Below are 14,594 nucleotides of genomic sequence, written 5' to 3' on the forward strand. Positions count from 1 at the left end.
AGGGGGGAATCGGAGGGAGAGATGAACCATGAGAGACTATTGACTCTGAGAAACAAACAGGGTTTTAGAGGGGAGGTGGGAGGGGGAATTTGTTAGCCTGGTGATGGGTATTAAGGAGGGCACGTACTGCATGGAGCACTGGGTGTTATACGAAAACAATGGATCGTGAATCACCACATCAAAAACTAATGATGTATTGTATGATGACTAACATAACATAATAAAATTAAAAAAAAAATAAAAGGCAATGTGTGCCTTTTTTTTTTTCTAATTTTGGGTAATCCTCCAAAAATAGAGGTTAATATTTTTATTCCCTTGTATAACTTTCACTAAAGAAATGGTGAGAGGAGCAAAGAAAGGGACACGTAAGACTTTGCATTCTATTCTCAACATAATAGTAAGAACTCACAGGACCTTTGGAAGATCGTCTATCACTGCAATTATTAACAATTTTTATTTAAATTAAGAATGTTTTATTATACGACCCACACAATGTTTAAACTGTGTCTCTGCCATAAAACATGATTGACATATGATGAATTTCAGTTTTTTGTGGGGTCTTCTGGAAGCTGTTTTAATGTATGACTGTAAAAAATGTATAGAGTGTAAAAAAATGTCAGTGATACGGAGCTCAATTCTTTTATAAATTCATTAGGAACAGGTTGGAAAAAATGCCACAAAAGGGAGTAATAAACTGATAAGTATTAGAAGTAGCATGAATAACCTAGCAAAAAGCAACTGAAAGTAGCAGCAACCTTTTTTAAAAACTAAAGATGGCCAGGACCAAGGAAGGAAGTGTTATGCCTAGCAATGCTAGAAGATTCACACATATCAGTTACACCTAGAGTTTGGAATAAATATACAAGTCTGAAATGAAAATTACAAGCCTCAAATAAAGTCACCCTACGTTCAACCCAAGAAACTTAATGACCCCAAAATCAGAAAAAAAAATAGATCTCTAATAGTGGATTGATGGTTGGATGTCCGCAAATGTGTTGAGGATGGAAAAAAGACAAGATGTAGAAAGAGATAAAAACGAAGGGGTGAAAGGCTATAAATAGAGATTACATGAAACATCAGTTCAAGATTCAGTGATCTGTTGCCCTTGATCAGGCACATGTGGTTTTTATTTCAGTACTTTATGAAGAGAAGGGAATGTAAAAAACGTATCTCATTCAAAATGTTACTTGTCTAGCAGCTGTCATTGCATCTCTCAATCCTTTATGAAAATGCTTATTAAATATTAAAAAATATAAAGTGTCACAACACTCGAAAATAAAACTAACAGGAAACATAATGCCAAACTCTGTATGATATTATCATTGAGCAAAACGCAGAAGTACTTGATTAATGTAAATTTACTGAGGGCTTACCTATTGAAACAGATACCAATAAAGAGTAGAAAGATCCTTTAAACTTTCCCCATGTTTGCTAAATGATACAGAAACACAATGCTTATACCACCTACAACTGTCCAATTACCTCCCTTTATTTTTAAGTTCAGTGTTCATGAGACACTCCTCTGCTATTTCATTTCCATATTTCTATTTTCAGATGAAAACATTGGGCTTAAGTGACATTTTTTTGTTTGTTTTTTCGTTTTTTTGTTGTTGTTGTTGTTTTTTAATTTTTATTGTTATGTTAATCCCCATACATTACATCATTAGTTTTAGATGTAGTGTTCCATGATTCATTGTGGGCTTAAGTGACCTTTAAGAGGATGCAAAAAACACAAATTATGTTTAGGACAGGTGCCGGCTCTTGATCTAATAAAGCCAAAAACAAACACACAAATAAATAAAAATGTAAGAATAGTTACCTGCCAAATGGAATACCCTGTATTGGGGAACAGGAAGCAATTTTCCACTGTGATTCTACACCCCTTGTGACATTTGTTTATCCTAGACTATCATTTCAAAGATGTCTGTATCACAGTCTTGGAAGATAGAGGAGTGTCTCTTTTGGGAGAAGCAGCAGCTATCTCTCCTGACCAGGATAATAATAGGTCTTTCTGAGGCAAATGCCAGGCATATTTGCTAGCAACCTTCTTACAAGACGTGGGATTTTCTAATCTTGGGGTTCCTCGGGTGGAACACAAACATATTCACCTGGATTTGCCCTGTGTTGCCCTCGTGCAGGGCCATGGAAACCTATCTGGACCTCAAGCAAAAGCTGCCTGCAGTGCTGTGAGAAATAAATTATTTTGTCTTTGACCCAGAAGTTTCCTGCGTTTTGTAAGCATTTATGAAATGGTGGCAAGCTAATTTATTAACTTGAAAGTAGGTAAATTTCAGGCCCTTTAGAGTTCTAAACACCTAGAAAAGCATGAGGCCCGTCTCTTCGCACCTCCCACCCCTTTGTCCGTCTTGCCAGGCTCCAAAGCCTTTTTATGTGTCTGAACAAATGATCAAAACGCAAGCAAGAGGGAGGCATGTCATCTGAATTGTGACACCTGTTTTTCTACAAACGAAGGAGATGTAATAACATCTTTTTGTCTAATTTGAATCCCTTTCAGCGCAAAAGAAAGAAAATGCAATGTACTCTGTAATTCCTACCCCATCTCCAACATTTGGGCCCATGGTTGGGAGCTGGGAGAGGGGAATGTAAGTATTCCCGGTGATGGGAGGGATTTACATAGGAAGCAATCCTGGCTCTTTGCTGGAGATGAATGTCTACACCCTCCCCCACTTCCACCCTACTCCATAGTAAGGGGTCTGAGGCACTCCTGGACAGGCCTAGCTTTGAAGTCCCTTTCTCAACTTGAACTCAGTGTCTTGGGTTCGGGACCTTAGGACAGGACAATACATGTCTGGAGTAAGCATCGCCCTTCCTTCAGGGATCTCCTTTTGGAAACTGAGAAAAGAAACAGTGCAACTGCGAGTCGGGCCTGACACTCCTTTGACATTATGAAAATAGGGAGAGAATACATGCGTCAAATCTCCAAGGGTGGCTCTTAGCCCCTGTGACTGGAGGAGTGGGAAGGGAGATGCTTTTTCCCAAGGGCTCCCGCCCCTCACACACAGGCTCTACCCTTCCTCCTTTGAATCTCTTTTACCAATGAGCTCAGGATGGACACTTCACAGTGGACAAGAAATGAGGCATAGCTTAGCTTTGGAGTGAAGCTGGAAGTGGCTAGAGAGAAGTGGGTACATTGTTGCCACTTTCCCAGTCCCCTTGAGGTCCTCCTGAGTCCAGGAGAAAGAGTTCTTAAGTCCCTAAACAGTTTTGGACAGAAGAATAGACTGTATGACTCACCGTCAATTGCCCAGGAGTTATCCTAGAAAATTTTTTCAATAATAGAAATAATCATTTTTAACAATGTTAAATGATAAACACTACCAGTGTTTTTTAAGATACAAAAAATGATTTGGTGATGTATTTTTTAAAAAAGATATATTTATTTATTTTAAAGAGAGAGCACATGTGAGTGGTGGGGTGAGGAGGGTAGAGGGAGAGAGAGAAGTGGAATCTGTGCTGAGTGGGGAGGCCCATGCGGGGATAGATCTCAGGACACTGAGATCATGACCTGAGCAGAAATCAAGAGTTGGATGCTCGACCGACTGAACTACCCAGGCGCACCAGTGATTCTCTTTTAAGTAAAAATTTCCTGGACAGGGGTGCCTGGGTGCCTCAGTTGGTTAAGCTTCCAACTCTTGATTTCTGCTCAGCTCATGATCTCAGGGTCATGAGATGGAGCCCCGTGTTGGGCTCTGCTCTGGGCATGGAGCCTGCTTAAAATTCTCTCCCTCTCCCACTGCCCCTCCCCGCCCCCGCTCTCTCTCTCTCACTCTCTCTCTGTCTTAAAATATATATATATATTTTATATATAATATATATAATATATATATATATATATATCTTTCCTGAGCAGTCACATAGAAACTTCTCAATCTATGTTAACAAATGTAGCCTGACTCTATCAATTAAGCTGATCTATATAGCACCTGTCAAAGAAAACTAAAGGACTAACTCATTCAAAAACATAGATGCAAAACTACCAACTGAAAACTGGCAATCCCTTTGCTACTAGTCCAGCAGATCTTAAAAGAAAATTCATCATGACCAAATAGGTTTTAACTCAGATATAATTTATATTAGGAAAGGTATTGTGATTACGTTTTGTATAAATACATAAACGGAAAATGGAAACAAAACAATTATGATTAACTCAATAAATAAAGCACTGGGAAAATGCACATACCTTCCTTATAATTATAGGAGTTGAAGTAAATATAAATAAATAAATATCAGGAAAAAATACCTCTAACCAAATTCTAACAGCATTGCTCCTATTTTATTGAAAAAAGAAAGGGTTCATTCCCTTCAGCATACAAATATTCTGTAATATCTTTCATTTTAAAATAAACAAAGGCCATCCTTAATCCTACTTCCCTTGACAACTGTAATTCACTCTTTCCTGTCCTTTATAGCAAAGATCCTCCAAAATTTGTATTTCACTGCTCATTCTCTTTTGACCTCTCTTTAATTAGCTTTTGGTACTATTCATTCCATGGATACTGCTCTGTACAAAGTCACAAATGACAAAGTACCATTGTCAATCTTCATTATTTTTCTTCCTTAATTTCTGTAACATGTATTTATCTTTCTTATGACACTCATACTTCACTTCGGATACCATACTTCCCAATGTTTCTCTCACTTCAGTGACTGATATTTTTTGCTCATTAATCTTTCTACTTATGTCTCCTGAATCCTGGAATGTTCCAGGATCTAGTTTTTTATCTTCTTTTGTGTACTCAGGCTTTGACTGACACGATTTGATTTCAAGTCTTTAACAACCATGTGGTAATAATACTCAGTTTTATATATCCAGACCCAGGCTCTCTTCCAGACTAGATTCCTATATCCATCTGCTTACAAGGTATTTTCACTTAAGGTCTAATATATCATCTTAATCTCAGTATGACCAAAATCATAATCTTGGTTTTCCATCCACAACCTCCATCAGCTTTTATATCCCATTATCTCAGTTTGTGGCACTCAGATGCTGAAGAAAATTGTTTAAAGTTGATGGTGACTCCCTCACAACTTAAGTCAAATCTAGTATCAAAACCCATTTTATTTACCTTCTACGTATGTCTCGAGGTATTCTCACAACTTCAACCAGTATCTATCATCTTTTTCTAAACCACTGTCATCGTACAATAATTTCTTAACCACTATTGCCTTCCCACACTAAATTTTACACATTATAGCCAGAAAAATCCTCAAAAAGTGATGGTCATAACATGCCATTCGTTGGTTAGAACACTTCATTGCCTTCCCGTTATTCTTGGAAGAAAATCCAAATCTCTTACCTTGGTGTAAGGAGGCCCTTTGTGATCTGTCCTGGATCTATGTTTCTAACTCATCTCTTACTCTCTCTGCCTTGGCGCTCCCCAGCTACCATCTTACGAGTCCTCAGATACATCAGGCACTGTGTATTGGCTGTGACTCTCAGTGTTCCCTCCACCTGTTCCCTCCTGTCTAAATATACAGCTTTTCTTCAGATCGTTCCCCCAATTCCGGTTACAGCTTTATGGTTAGCTCACCACCTGAACCTATAACACATACAATTTTACTTAGTACCTTGTTCATTCATTTATTCACTTATTCATTTACATATGCCCACACCACTGAAACGTAAGCAGCGTTGACACAGGAAACGTGTCCGTTTTCTTCCCTATTCTTACTCAGACAGTGATGAACATGATATTAATCGCTCCCAAAAATGTCAAAAAAATAAATGAAGTAGGGAATTTAGACAATGGTCACATCATGCAAGGCCCTGATATGGAACTTGGATTTGATTTTGAATGTAATGAAAATTTTGAAGAGGTTTCAGGCATGGTTTGATTTATAATTTTTGAAGCTCATTCTCATATCCTTTGAGAACTGACTATCTGGAAGAAAAAATGGATACAGGGGACCTATTTAGAATGTTCATTTAGTGACTTGGAATATTTGTTTTCTTACTTGGAAAAATAAGTGTTTACAATATTCTTATACCACAGTGATTTCTAAATAGATTAAATAATTAAATATTAAAAATAAAACCATAAAATATGAGAAAAAATTATGTAAATATTTTTATAAAGTCACAATATGATGTGGCTCTCTAAGTAAGACATCAAAGATTGGAAAAGTAAAAGATTTTGCCATATAGAATTACAAAAATTTTAAAACTTCTATGATTAAATTATCATAAGGGAAGATGAAAGGAAAAGAGCAATCTATCTGAGAACAACTGGAATGCGTCTTAAATAAAAGAAGTTAATTTTATAAATATTTTAAAGTCTCTTATTAATTATACCAATTACTTATACACGGAAGGAAAATGATTGGGGCAGACAATAAAGGCAATTCAAAATTTTTAAAAATTTTAATGAGGGATGCCTGAGTGGCTCAGTTGGTTAAGCCTCTGCCTTCGGCTTGGGTCATGAGCCCAGAATCTTGGGATCAACTCCCGCACTGGACTCCTTGCTCAGCAGGGAGCCAGCTACCTTCCCCCCCCACTGCTTGTGTGCTCTCCCTCTCTCTCTCTCTGACAAATAAATAAATAAAAATCTTAAAAAAATAAATTTTTAATGAACATGTACAAATAATGTTAACCTTACTACTAATTAAGATACACATTAAAATAGTAAATTGATGCTATTCCTAACTTAACTTTAATAAAACAAAAATTTACTCAAATTATATCATTTGTTGGTGGCGCCTGGGTGGCTCGGTCGTTGGGCGTCTGCCTTCGGCTCAGGTCATGATCCCGGGGTCCTGGGATCGAGCCCCGCATGGGGCTCCCTGCTCCTCGGGAGGCCTGCTTCTCCCTCTGCCTGCTGCTCCCCCTGCTTGTGCTCTCTCTCTCTCTGTGTCAAATAAATAAATAAAATCTTTAAAAAAAAAAAAAAAAGCTTAAAAAGAAAAATGTTTATATAAATTATATCATTTGTTGACAAGGGAAAGTGAAATTAAAAATGACTTATTTACAATATGAATATAAATTGGTGCAAATATTCTGGAAAAACCATTAGTAATAAAGAAATTAGTAATCAAAATTAATTATAAATTTTTAAATTGCAGACAATTTTGAATATCCAGACAATATGCTTCATCTTTTTATAGAAAACCTTTCTAAGGAAAAACACCCCCAGAAGAATGAAAAATACATGTGTAAGAGGACATTTATCACAACAGTCTAATGCGGAAAAGTGGAAAATTAATGTATGAATAAATTATATTAAAATTAAAGTACATATTTTATAAATACAATATGATATATTATAGAAGGGGATTGCATTCAAACAATAATGCTTTAAAGATGAATCTCTATGTATATGAGGATAATATTCTACTCCAACCTTTATTCATTTACAAATAATATATTTTGGGTGTCTTAAAGAGAATACCTTATAAGTTTATGATCTGTACTATTTTTTTAAATTCAAGTATGATTAACTTATAAAGTGTTATATTAGTTTCAGGTACACAATCTACTATTTTTTGATGTTCTGCTGTTCAATTTATTCTACTCTTCTGTATGTAGAAAGTTCCTTTTATTTAATGGACTTTATTTTTTAGAACAGTTTTAGGGTTGCAGCAGAATTGAGAGGAAAGTACAGAGATTTCCCATCTGCCTATTGCACCCACACATGAATAGCCTTGCCATTATTAATATTCCCCATCAGGTGGTACGCTTGTCCCTGCACAGATTTTTGTGTGGAAATAAGTTTTCAAGTCTTGTGGGAAAGTACCAAGAGGCCCAAGTGCAGTGGTATATCATTATTGTTATAATTTGCTTTTCCCTAATGACATATGATGTGGAGCATCTTTTCATATGCTTATTTGCCATCTGTATGTCTTCTTTGGTGAGGTGCCTGTTAATGTCTTTGGCCCATTTTTAAATCAGGTTGTTTGATTTCTTATTGTTGAGTTTAAGAGTTCCTTTTATGTTTTTTATTTTTTTAAAGATGTTATTTATTTATTTGACAGAGAGAGACACAGCGAGAGAGGGAACACAAGCAGGGGGAGTGGGAGAGGGAGAAGCAGGCTTCCCGCGGAGCAGGGAGCCCGATGCGGGGCTCGATCCCAGGACTCTGGGATCATGACCTGAGGCGAAGGCAGCCGCTTATCGACTGAGCCACCCAGGCGCCCCTCATTGTTATTATTATTTTTTTTTTTAAAGAAGAGTTCTTTTTATGTTTTGAATAGCAGTCTTTTATCAGATATTTCTTTTTTTTTTTTTTAAGATTTCATCCATTTTTTAGAGAGAGAAACAGCATGAGAGGGGAGAGGGTCAGAGGGAGAAGCAGGCTCCCCGCTGAGCGGGGAGCCCGATGCGGGACTCGATCCCAGGACCCTGGATCATGACCCGAGCGGAAGGCAGACGCTCAACCATCTGAGCCACCCAGGAGCCCTATCAGATATTTCTTCCACAGATTTTCTTGCAGTCTGTGGCTGTTTTTATATTAATGTATAAGCAATTACTGACGCATGTTGAAAATAAAATGGAATATGTCATTATTAGTACATTAAAGACAGCAAACATGACAGTTACAATATGCTCTAAGAAAAATAAAAAATATTTACATTTAATTTTGAATAATGGGCTGCGCTTCGTTTTGATTGGTGACAGGTATTCTATTGGTGGATGGGGTTTGAGATAAGGTAGAGGTAAATATCCTGGTTATATATTTATATATATATGTATGTGTATATACACATTTTTGTCTCTAAATCATCTTAGTGCTAATAAAATTATATCACTACAACATTCCTATTTATGTTCTAAATGTATTTATAAATTGATATAAAAATATACAGTGGACAGAGACCTGTAAAGAAAGGTCAAATCTTATGGAAACATGCGTTAAATTTAAGAATCCATTTTATTTTTGAAACTTTGGTTAGCATATTGAAGAGAATATCAGTATTAGTTATCTATCTTGTAAGTGTCATAGTGGTTAAGAAATTTTGTTAACTTTCTTGTTTAAGATAATTGTCTTAATGCTTTCGTGAAGAACGGGATGTCATTTCTAGTGATATTTTGGTGACAGCAGTATTCTATAGGCAGAAACTAAAATTTTGATAAAAGCTATTGAGGAGTTTAAGAACTATTGTTTTAGCCTCTCTGATTTTAATAAGAATGCATTTGGACTCACAGCACGAAATGATAGACAATGTATATTAATCTTTCTTTGGAAATAATATAGCAAATTGAACAAATTCTTACTCCATTAAAGTAAATTTTACTTCTCATCCCAATGTGACCTCATTCTCTCCCCACCTGACTCACCCTTCTTAATCATCCTGAACAGCTCCTTAATCAAAAGTTCTGTTTATTCTGTCTCTTCCATATCTCATATATCAATTTTTTTTTCTTCCCAATATCACTGTGTTGCTAGTGGTGCTCATCTTTCCTCAAAAAAAGGCGGGCGGAAGAAATAACAAAATAACCTCCTCTAGTCTAGCCTACTTCAGAAACCCTATGAGGTGACTTTTCTCGGGATAATACAACATAAACTCCCCACTGAAGTAAAAAATGCTTTTAAGTAGAAATCATTAGGATTTTATGGACAACAATGATTTGTGTGTTCCAAAAATGGTATTTGAAATTTAAATTTAACATGGAAAAATCATCTTGGAATAAGTTATACTACTTTAATTAGGTAAATTTCCAAATAAGGTACCTATATTTCTATAGAAGAGTATTTTGGAGAATTGTTTAATATTAAGTATAACAGGTGATTTACTCAATTATTTTATAAATAAACTGCCAACTATGCTAAGAAGACATTATCTCCAACAAATATCCATACCTGAGAGCTTTCTTTAAGGTTACTAAAATTTGTTTATGTGCAAACACATTACCAAATAAATTAATGCAATCATTTAAGTACACAAAACCCCTAAGCATTCTCCCATGCATTTTGGATTTGATAAAATAAAAATTCAGTTATTATATATGTAATGGAAATTTGATGGGGATAGGGAGAAATAATACTTGAAAAGTATTGCTTCACAATTTGGTAAAATAAGGATATTACTCAAATGGAGAAACTGGTGAAATAATTCTAATCCCCTAAAAGTAACCAAAGCTCCAGAAAACTGGTAAGCTGGGGAAAGACAAGTTGTGCTATTTTTTAATCAAACAATTCACATTATTAAAAAATGTTACCATTATTTAAATTCACTGTACTTGAACGTATGAAATATAAAAGGCACAATTGTTCATTTATGTCTTAAGAATTTCCAATGCAGTGAATTAATTTAAAGCAGCTTTTTATGAATATGGGATAGAGATACTAGCTTGAACATTAATTTGTTCTTCTTACCTATAACGGTTTTAGGTAAATTGAAAAGATGTATTTGAAATGTATACTATTGTTTTTCCTTTTATTTTTAAACCAAGAGTTGCATTGCAGCAATTTCCGCCATATAATGTTCCAAATCTCAGGTTGTGGAGTTCACTTTTCTCATTTAAAGGTGTGAATATTACTGCTATAAATGCCTTAGCCATCTGTAGATCATAACACAGCTGTCTGAATTCCACCTATGGTGGTAAGTAGCTGTCTTTCTGAATCAGCTCTTATTACTGACTGTGGTGACCTCAACTTTGTATTGATTTGGCCACCATTAAATGAAGAAGACTTCTATTACCTGCTGTCTTGCCCATTACTATGAGTTTTCAAAAAATTTTCTACAATATTGGTAGCAAATAATTTCATTCTCTAAAGAATCATTTATCTTGACAGAAAGTATTTCAGAATGCAATAGGTCAAGAGATGGATTCTTGGTTCGCAAATACATTTTAGAAAGACAAAGCATTTGTCTAGGTTGACTGCCTCTTCTAGCAGAATAATTAATGTATTAACTATATTAAAATGTGTTTTATGAAGATATTTAACAAAGAAGATAAGTGTAATTATTGAAATATTTTCCATTGATATTATTTTAACTGCATTCCCATGTATTAGAAAATATCACTGTTATTATTTTAATTTATATATTATAAAAAATCACTTTTTAAATGTACGGTTATTTGTATCTTTATATAGGCATGGAGTCTCGTAACCACAACTACAGGCAAAAAACAGAACATTTCCAACACCCAAAAGAATTCTCTCATTCTGTCCCCACACTTTTCCCTTTTCTAGAATGCCAATCATATAGGATTATAGAGTATGTCACCTTTTGAGTGTGGATTCTTTGACTTAGCATAATGCTATCAAGAACTGTTTATGTCACAGCTACATGATACTCCAATGAATGATGTAATTCAGTTTGTCGATTCATTTATCCATTAGTGCATATTTAGATTGTTTCCAGGTATTGGCAATTACCAATAATTGCACTCTAAAACATTTGTGTTTAGGTTTTCACATGAACATAAGTTTTCATTTCTTTGGAATAAATACCTAGAAGAAATGCAAATCCCAAGTGATTCGATAGTATTTTTAAGTTTAAAAACAAAAACTCCCACACCACATTTCAGAGAAACTGTCATTTTCTTCCCTTTATTGTTTTCTTTCCTTTCTCTCTTTTCTGACTCTAAGCACTGGGCCTGGCAGATTTCAGGTGCTAAATACATGATTGTTGAATGTAAATTAAATAAACCTTTACAAAATTTTAGTTTTCCTATCATGGTGTATTTTGCTTAATAACAAAACAGCAACCAAAAGACTTGCTTTTAAGAAATTCTGTTTAAATAGGAACTACAGGATTTTAAAGAGTCACCATTGTGAATATACCATGAAAAGGAGACTGCTAAAAATCACTTTAATCTGTTAAATATTGAGAACTTCAACACAGTGTTTTATGTTCTCAGTCTGAGTGGCTTATCTTGGATTTTTATTACACTCTCTAACAATCCGCCAATTTGTCATTTTGAGGAAGAAAGGGCTCTAGCCCTAAAAACTAATATTTTTCTCCTGCAATTTCAACTAATTATATAGATGACTTTGGCCTCTGTTTGTTATCCAGAAAATAGGTGATTTCAACTAAATCATTTTTATTCCTCTTTAGTATTCTAAGTAGATATAAGGTTTGATGCTTTTTATATACTTGGCAAATAAATTCCAGTCAATGAATAAAATATTATGATCTTAAAATATAACAGAATATTGTTAAATGACTGCAGAACAATGAGGTATTGTTACGAGGAAAGTAAAATGATAGCTTTGGTGGAAAGAAAATAATCTTTGGAATTAAATATGAAATTGAATGACCTGTTTGCTTCTTATTAGCCACAAGAGCTTAGATAAGTTTATTAAGATTTTGAAGATTTAGATATTCTATATATAAAATGGAGACAATGTGACATAAATTGTGTTGGCTACCACTGAAATGAAACAATGTTAGTTTTCTTACATTATATTTGCCTGCTAATTAGTGTAATGTATTTTTCTGTGCATGATCCCAACAACTATTTCAATGTGACATAAGTCTATGCCATCCAGATATATTGCTACCAGTGATAGTTTCTAAGGCTGCTCAGTTCCTCGTAAGAGTTATCTATATGGTTCTTGGCCCCTTAGGTGCCAGGTGATTTATTTTCACTCTCACCACTAGGAATACCGGACTGTTTAAGGCTGTCCTTTCTAGCTCAGACCTTTTGCAAAATAGCTTCAAGTTCTGGAGAGAAAAATCTAGAAGCATGTCTTTGCTACACCCTATTTTGTCACATGTTTCTTTTCCACAGTTTATTTCTGCTTACTCTGAGGCAAAACATAGTGCCGATACTCCCTGTGATCAGGTTTAAGCCTCAAACACTCAGATTTTTTTCTTTCTTGTCTGTCAACTGTTATAAAATATGTCCCCATGGGCAATTTCGCAACTCAGGTATGCAGAGGACTTGAAAACATCCCCAGAGGCCATTCAGTTTCCCAAACAAAACTCATAAGCCGTGAGGAAAAGCAGAGTCCAGCCAGACAAAATCTGGGCATCCCATAGGTCTTTCATGCAAATATTCAGACTAATCTCTAACAATTACATGTATATTTATGGTTATTGCACAGATTACATTTAATATACCTGTGCTCACCATCTGCTATACCTCTTGGGGGAATTGACACTGAACAGTTGGGAATTCTTTTTTGTAAGCAATAGAATTTTATAGCTCATAAAGTATGAATGAAATAAACCCTTTTAATTTTAATTACATATGAGAAATTTATATTATACTAGTTCTGGGAAAGTTATGTGTCCCTTGTTTTAAGGGTGACAAATTATGGCGACAAGGACTACACACAAGTGTGCACATCCCCAAATCTACTGCCTTTCAGTAAATTATTTTATTTTTTCTGACTTAGTTAAAGAACAAAAATTATTAAAAAAAAATATGTAGCACCAATTCGGGCAGAAGAAAGACAGGAATTCCATCTTCCCACGCAGATGTCAAAAACATTTAAACAGCTGTCAGACCAGTTCAAACTGTCATCAGAAGTGACCTTAAACCAAGTTTAGTTTTTAAATGTTATAAAAAAAAAAAGTGAAAAAACAACACAGTGCTGTTATGCAGCTGTCTGAAATATTAAATGAAAGAATGAACATCTGTTCAGTTGCTCTTCAAACTTTAATGGTTTGGAGAGAAATTCTGTTGTCTCAGATCTTTAAGAACATCTGAGGCCCATACAGCTTCAACACCTGTGAAAGATCCTCTCTGAAATCATACATTCACACTTCAAAGTCTTTGACTACTATTCCTTGCCAAACATATGCCAACAAATAACAGAACAAATTATTAATAACATTTATGATATTTAAGACCTTCTTGCAGTGAGAGTAAAATTCTTTGGACTTTTATTCACCAAAAAATATACATTTTCTTTTTAATGTAAAATACTACTAAAGGAGCAATCGGGTAGCAAATGATGAAGATACCGGTTTCAGTTTCTGAACACTAGATATTTAAAATTACTTGTTTTAAAAAATAAAAATAAAAAAATCTAAATAAAATAAAATTGTTTTCAGAATTAGCTATACATATGGTGCAATAGTTTTAAGATGCAATCCTCGTCAATATGATTATTTCATACAGCATTTTTAAGAATATTATTCATTTTAGAATTGAAGAAAAATCCTGTGAAAGAAGTATTAGGTTTATGTTGAAGTATTATCTGATAAAATTTACCTTGCTAATATAAATAAAAATGCTTCCTGACCTACATTTGCCTAGAAATGTGAACATGTATTTCCTGTTAATGTCTTTTTCAAACATATGCATTTATTTGGGTGAGCATACATACACATATATTGGTGTGTGGATTATGGATTTTTCTATAGTGTAGCTGGAGATACAATACTACAAATTTAAAATGCAAAATCTACAATAATCCCTGGTCAAAGAGATTCCATTAGATCTACTTGTTATCTTATGGAGAAATTCCTATTTCCAGGTGCTTCTTCTAACATAAAAGTACCTTCAGTTTTCCCATTGATCTTTTGCATCTTTGATGAGAAATCATTCAAGGGAGTATTTAAAGCCAGAATTGCTTTAGGCTAAATTGGAAGTTAGGCCCTTGTACACCAACACACATGACAGTTCTGCAAAGAAAATATAAGTATTTCTCTTAAGTATATAAATAAGATTTTAAATG

The sequence above is a fragment of the Leptonychotes weddellii genome, chromosome 2 (assembly GCF_054177405.1).
Source record: "Leptonychotes weddellii isolate Sample4059 chromosome 2, ASM5417740v2, whole genome shotgun sequence".
NCBI lineage: Eukaryota > Metazoa > Chordata > Mammalia > Carnivora > Phocidae > Leptonychotes > Leptonychotes weddellii.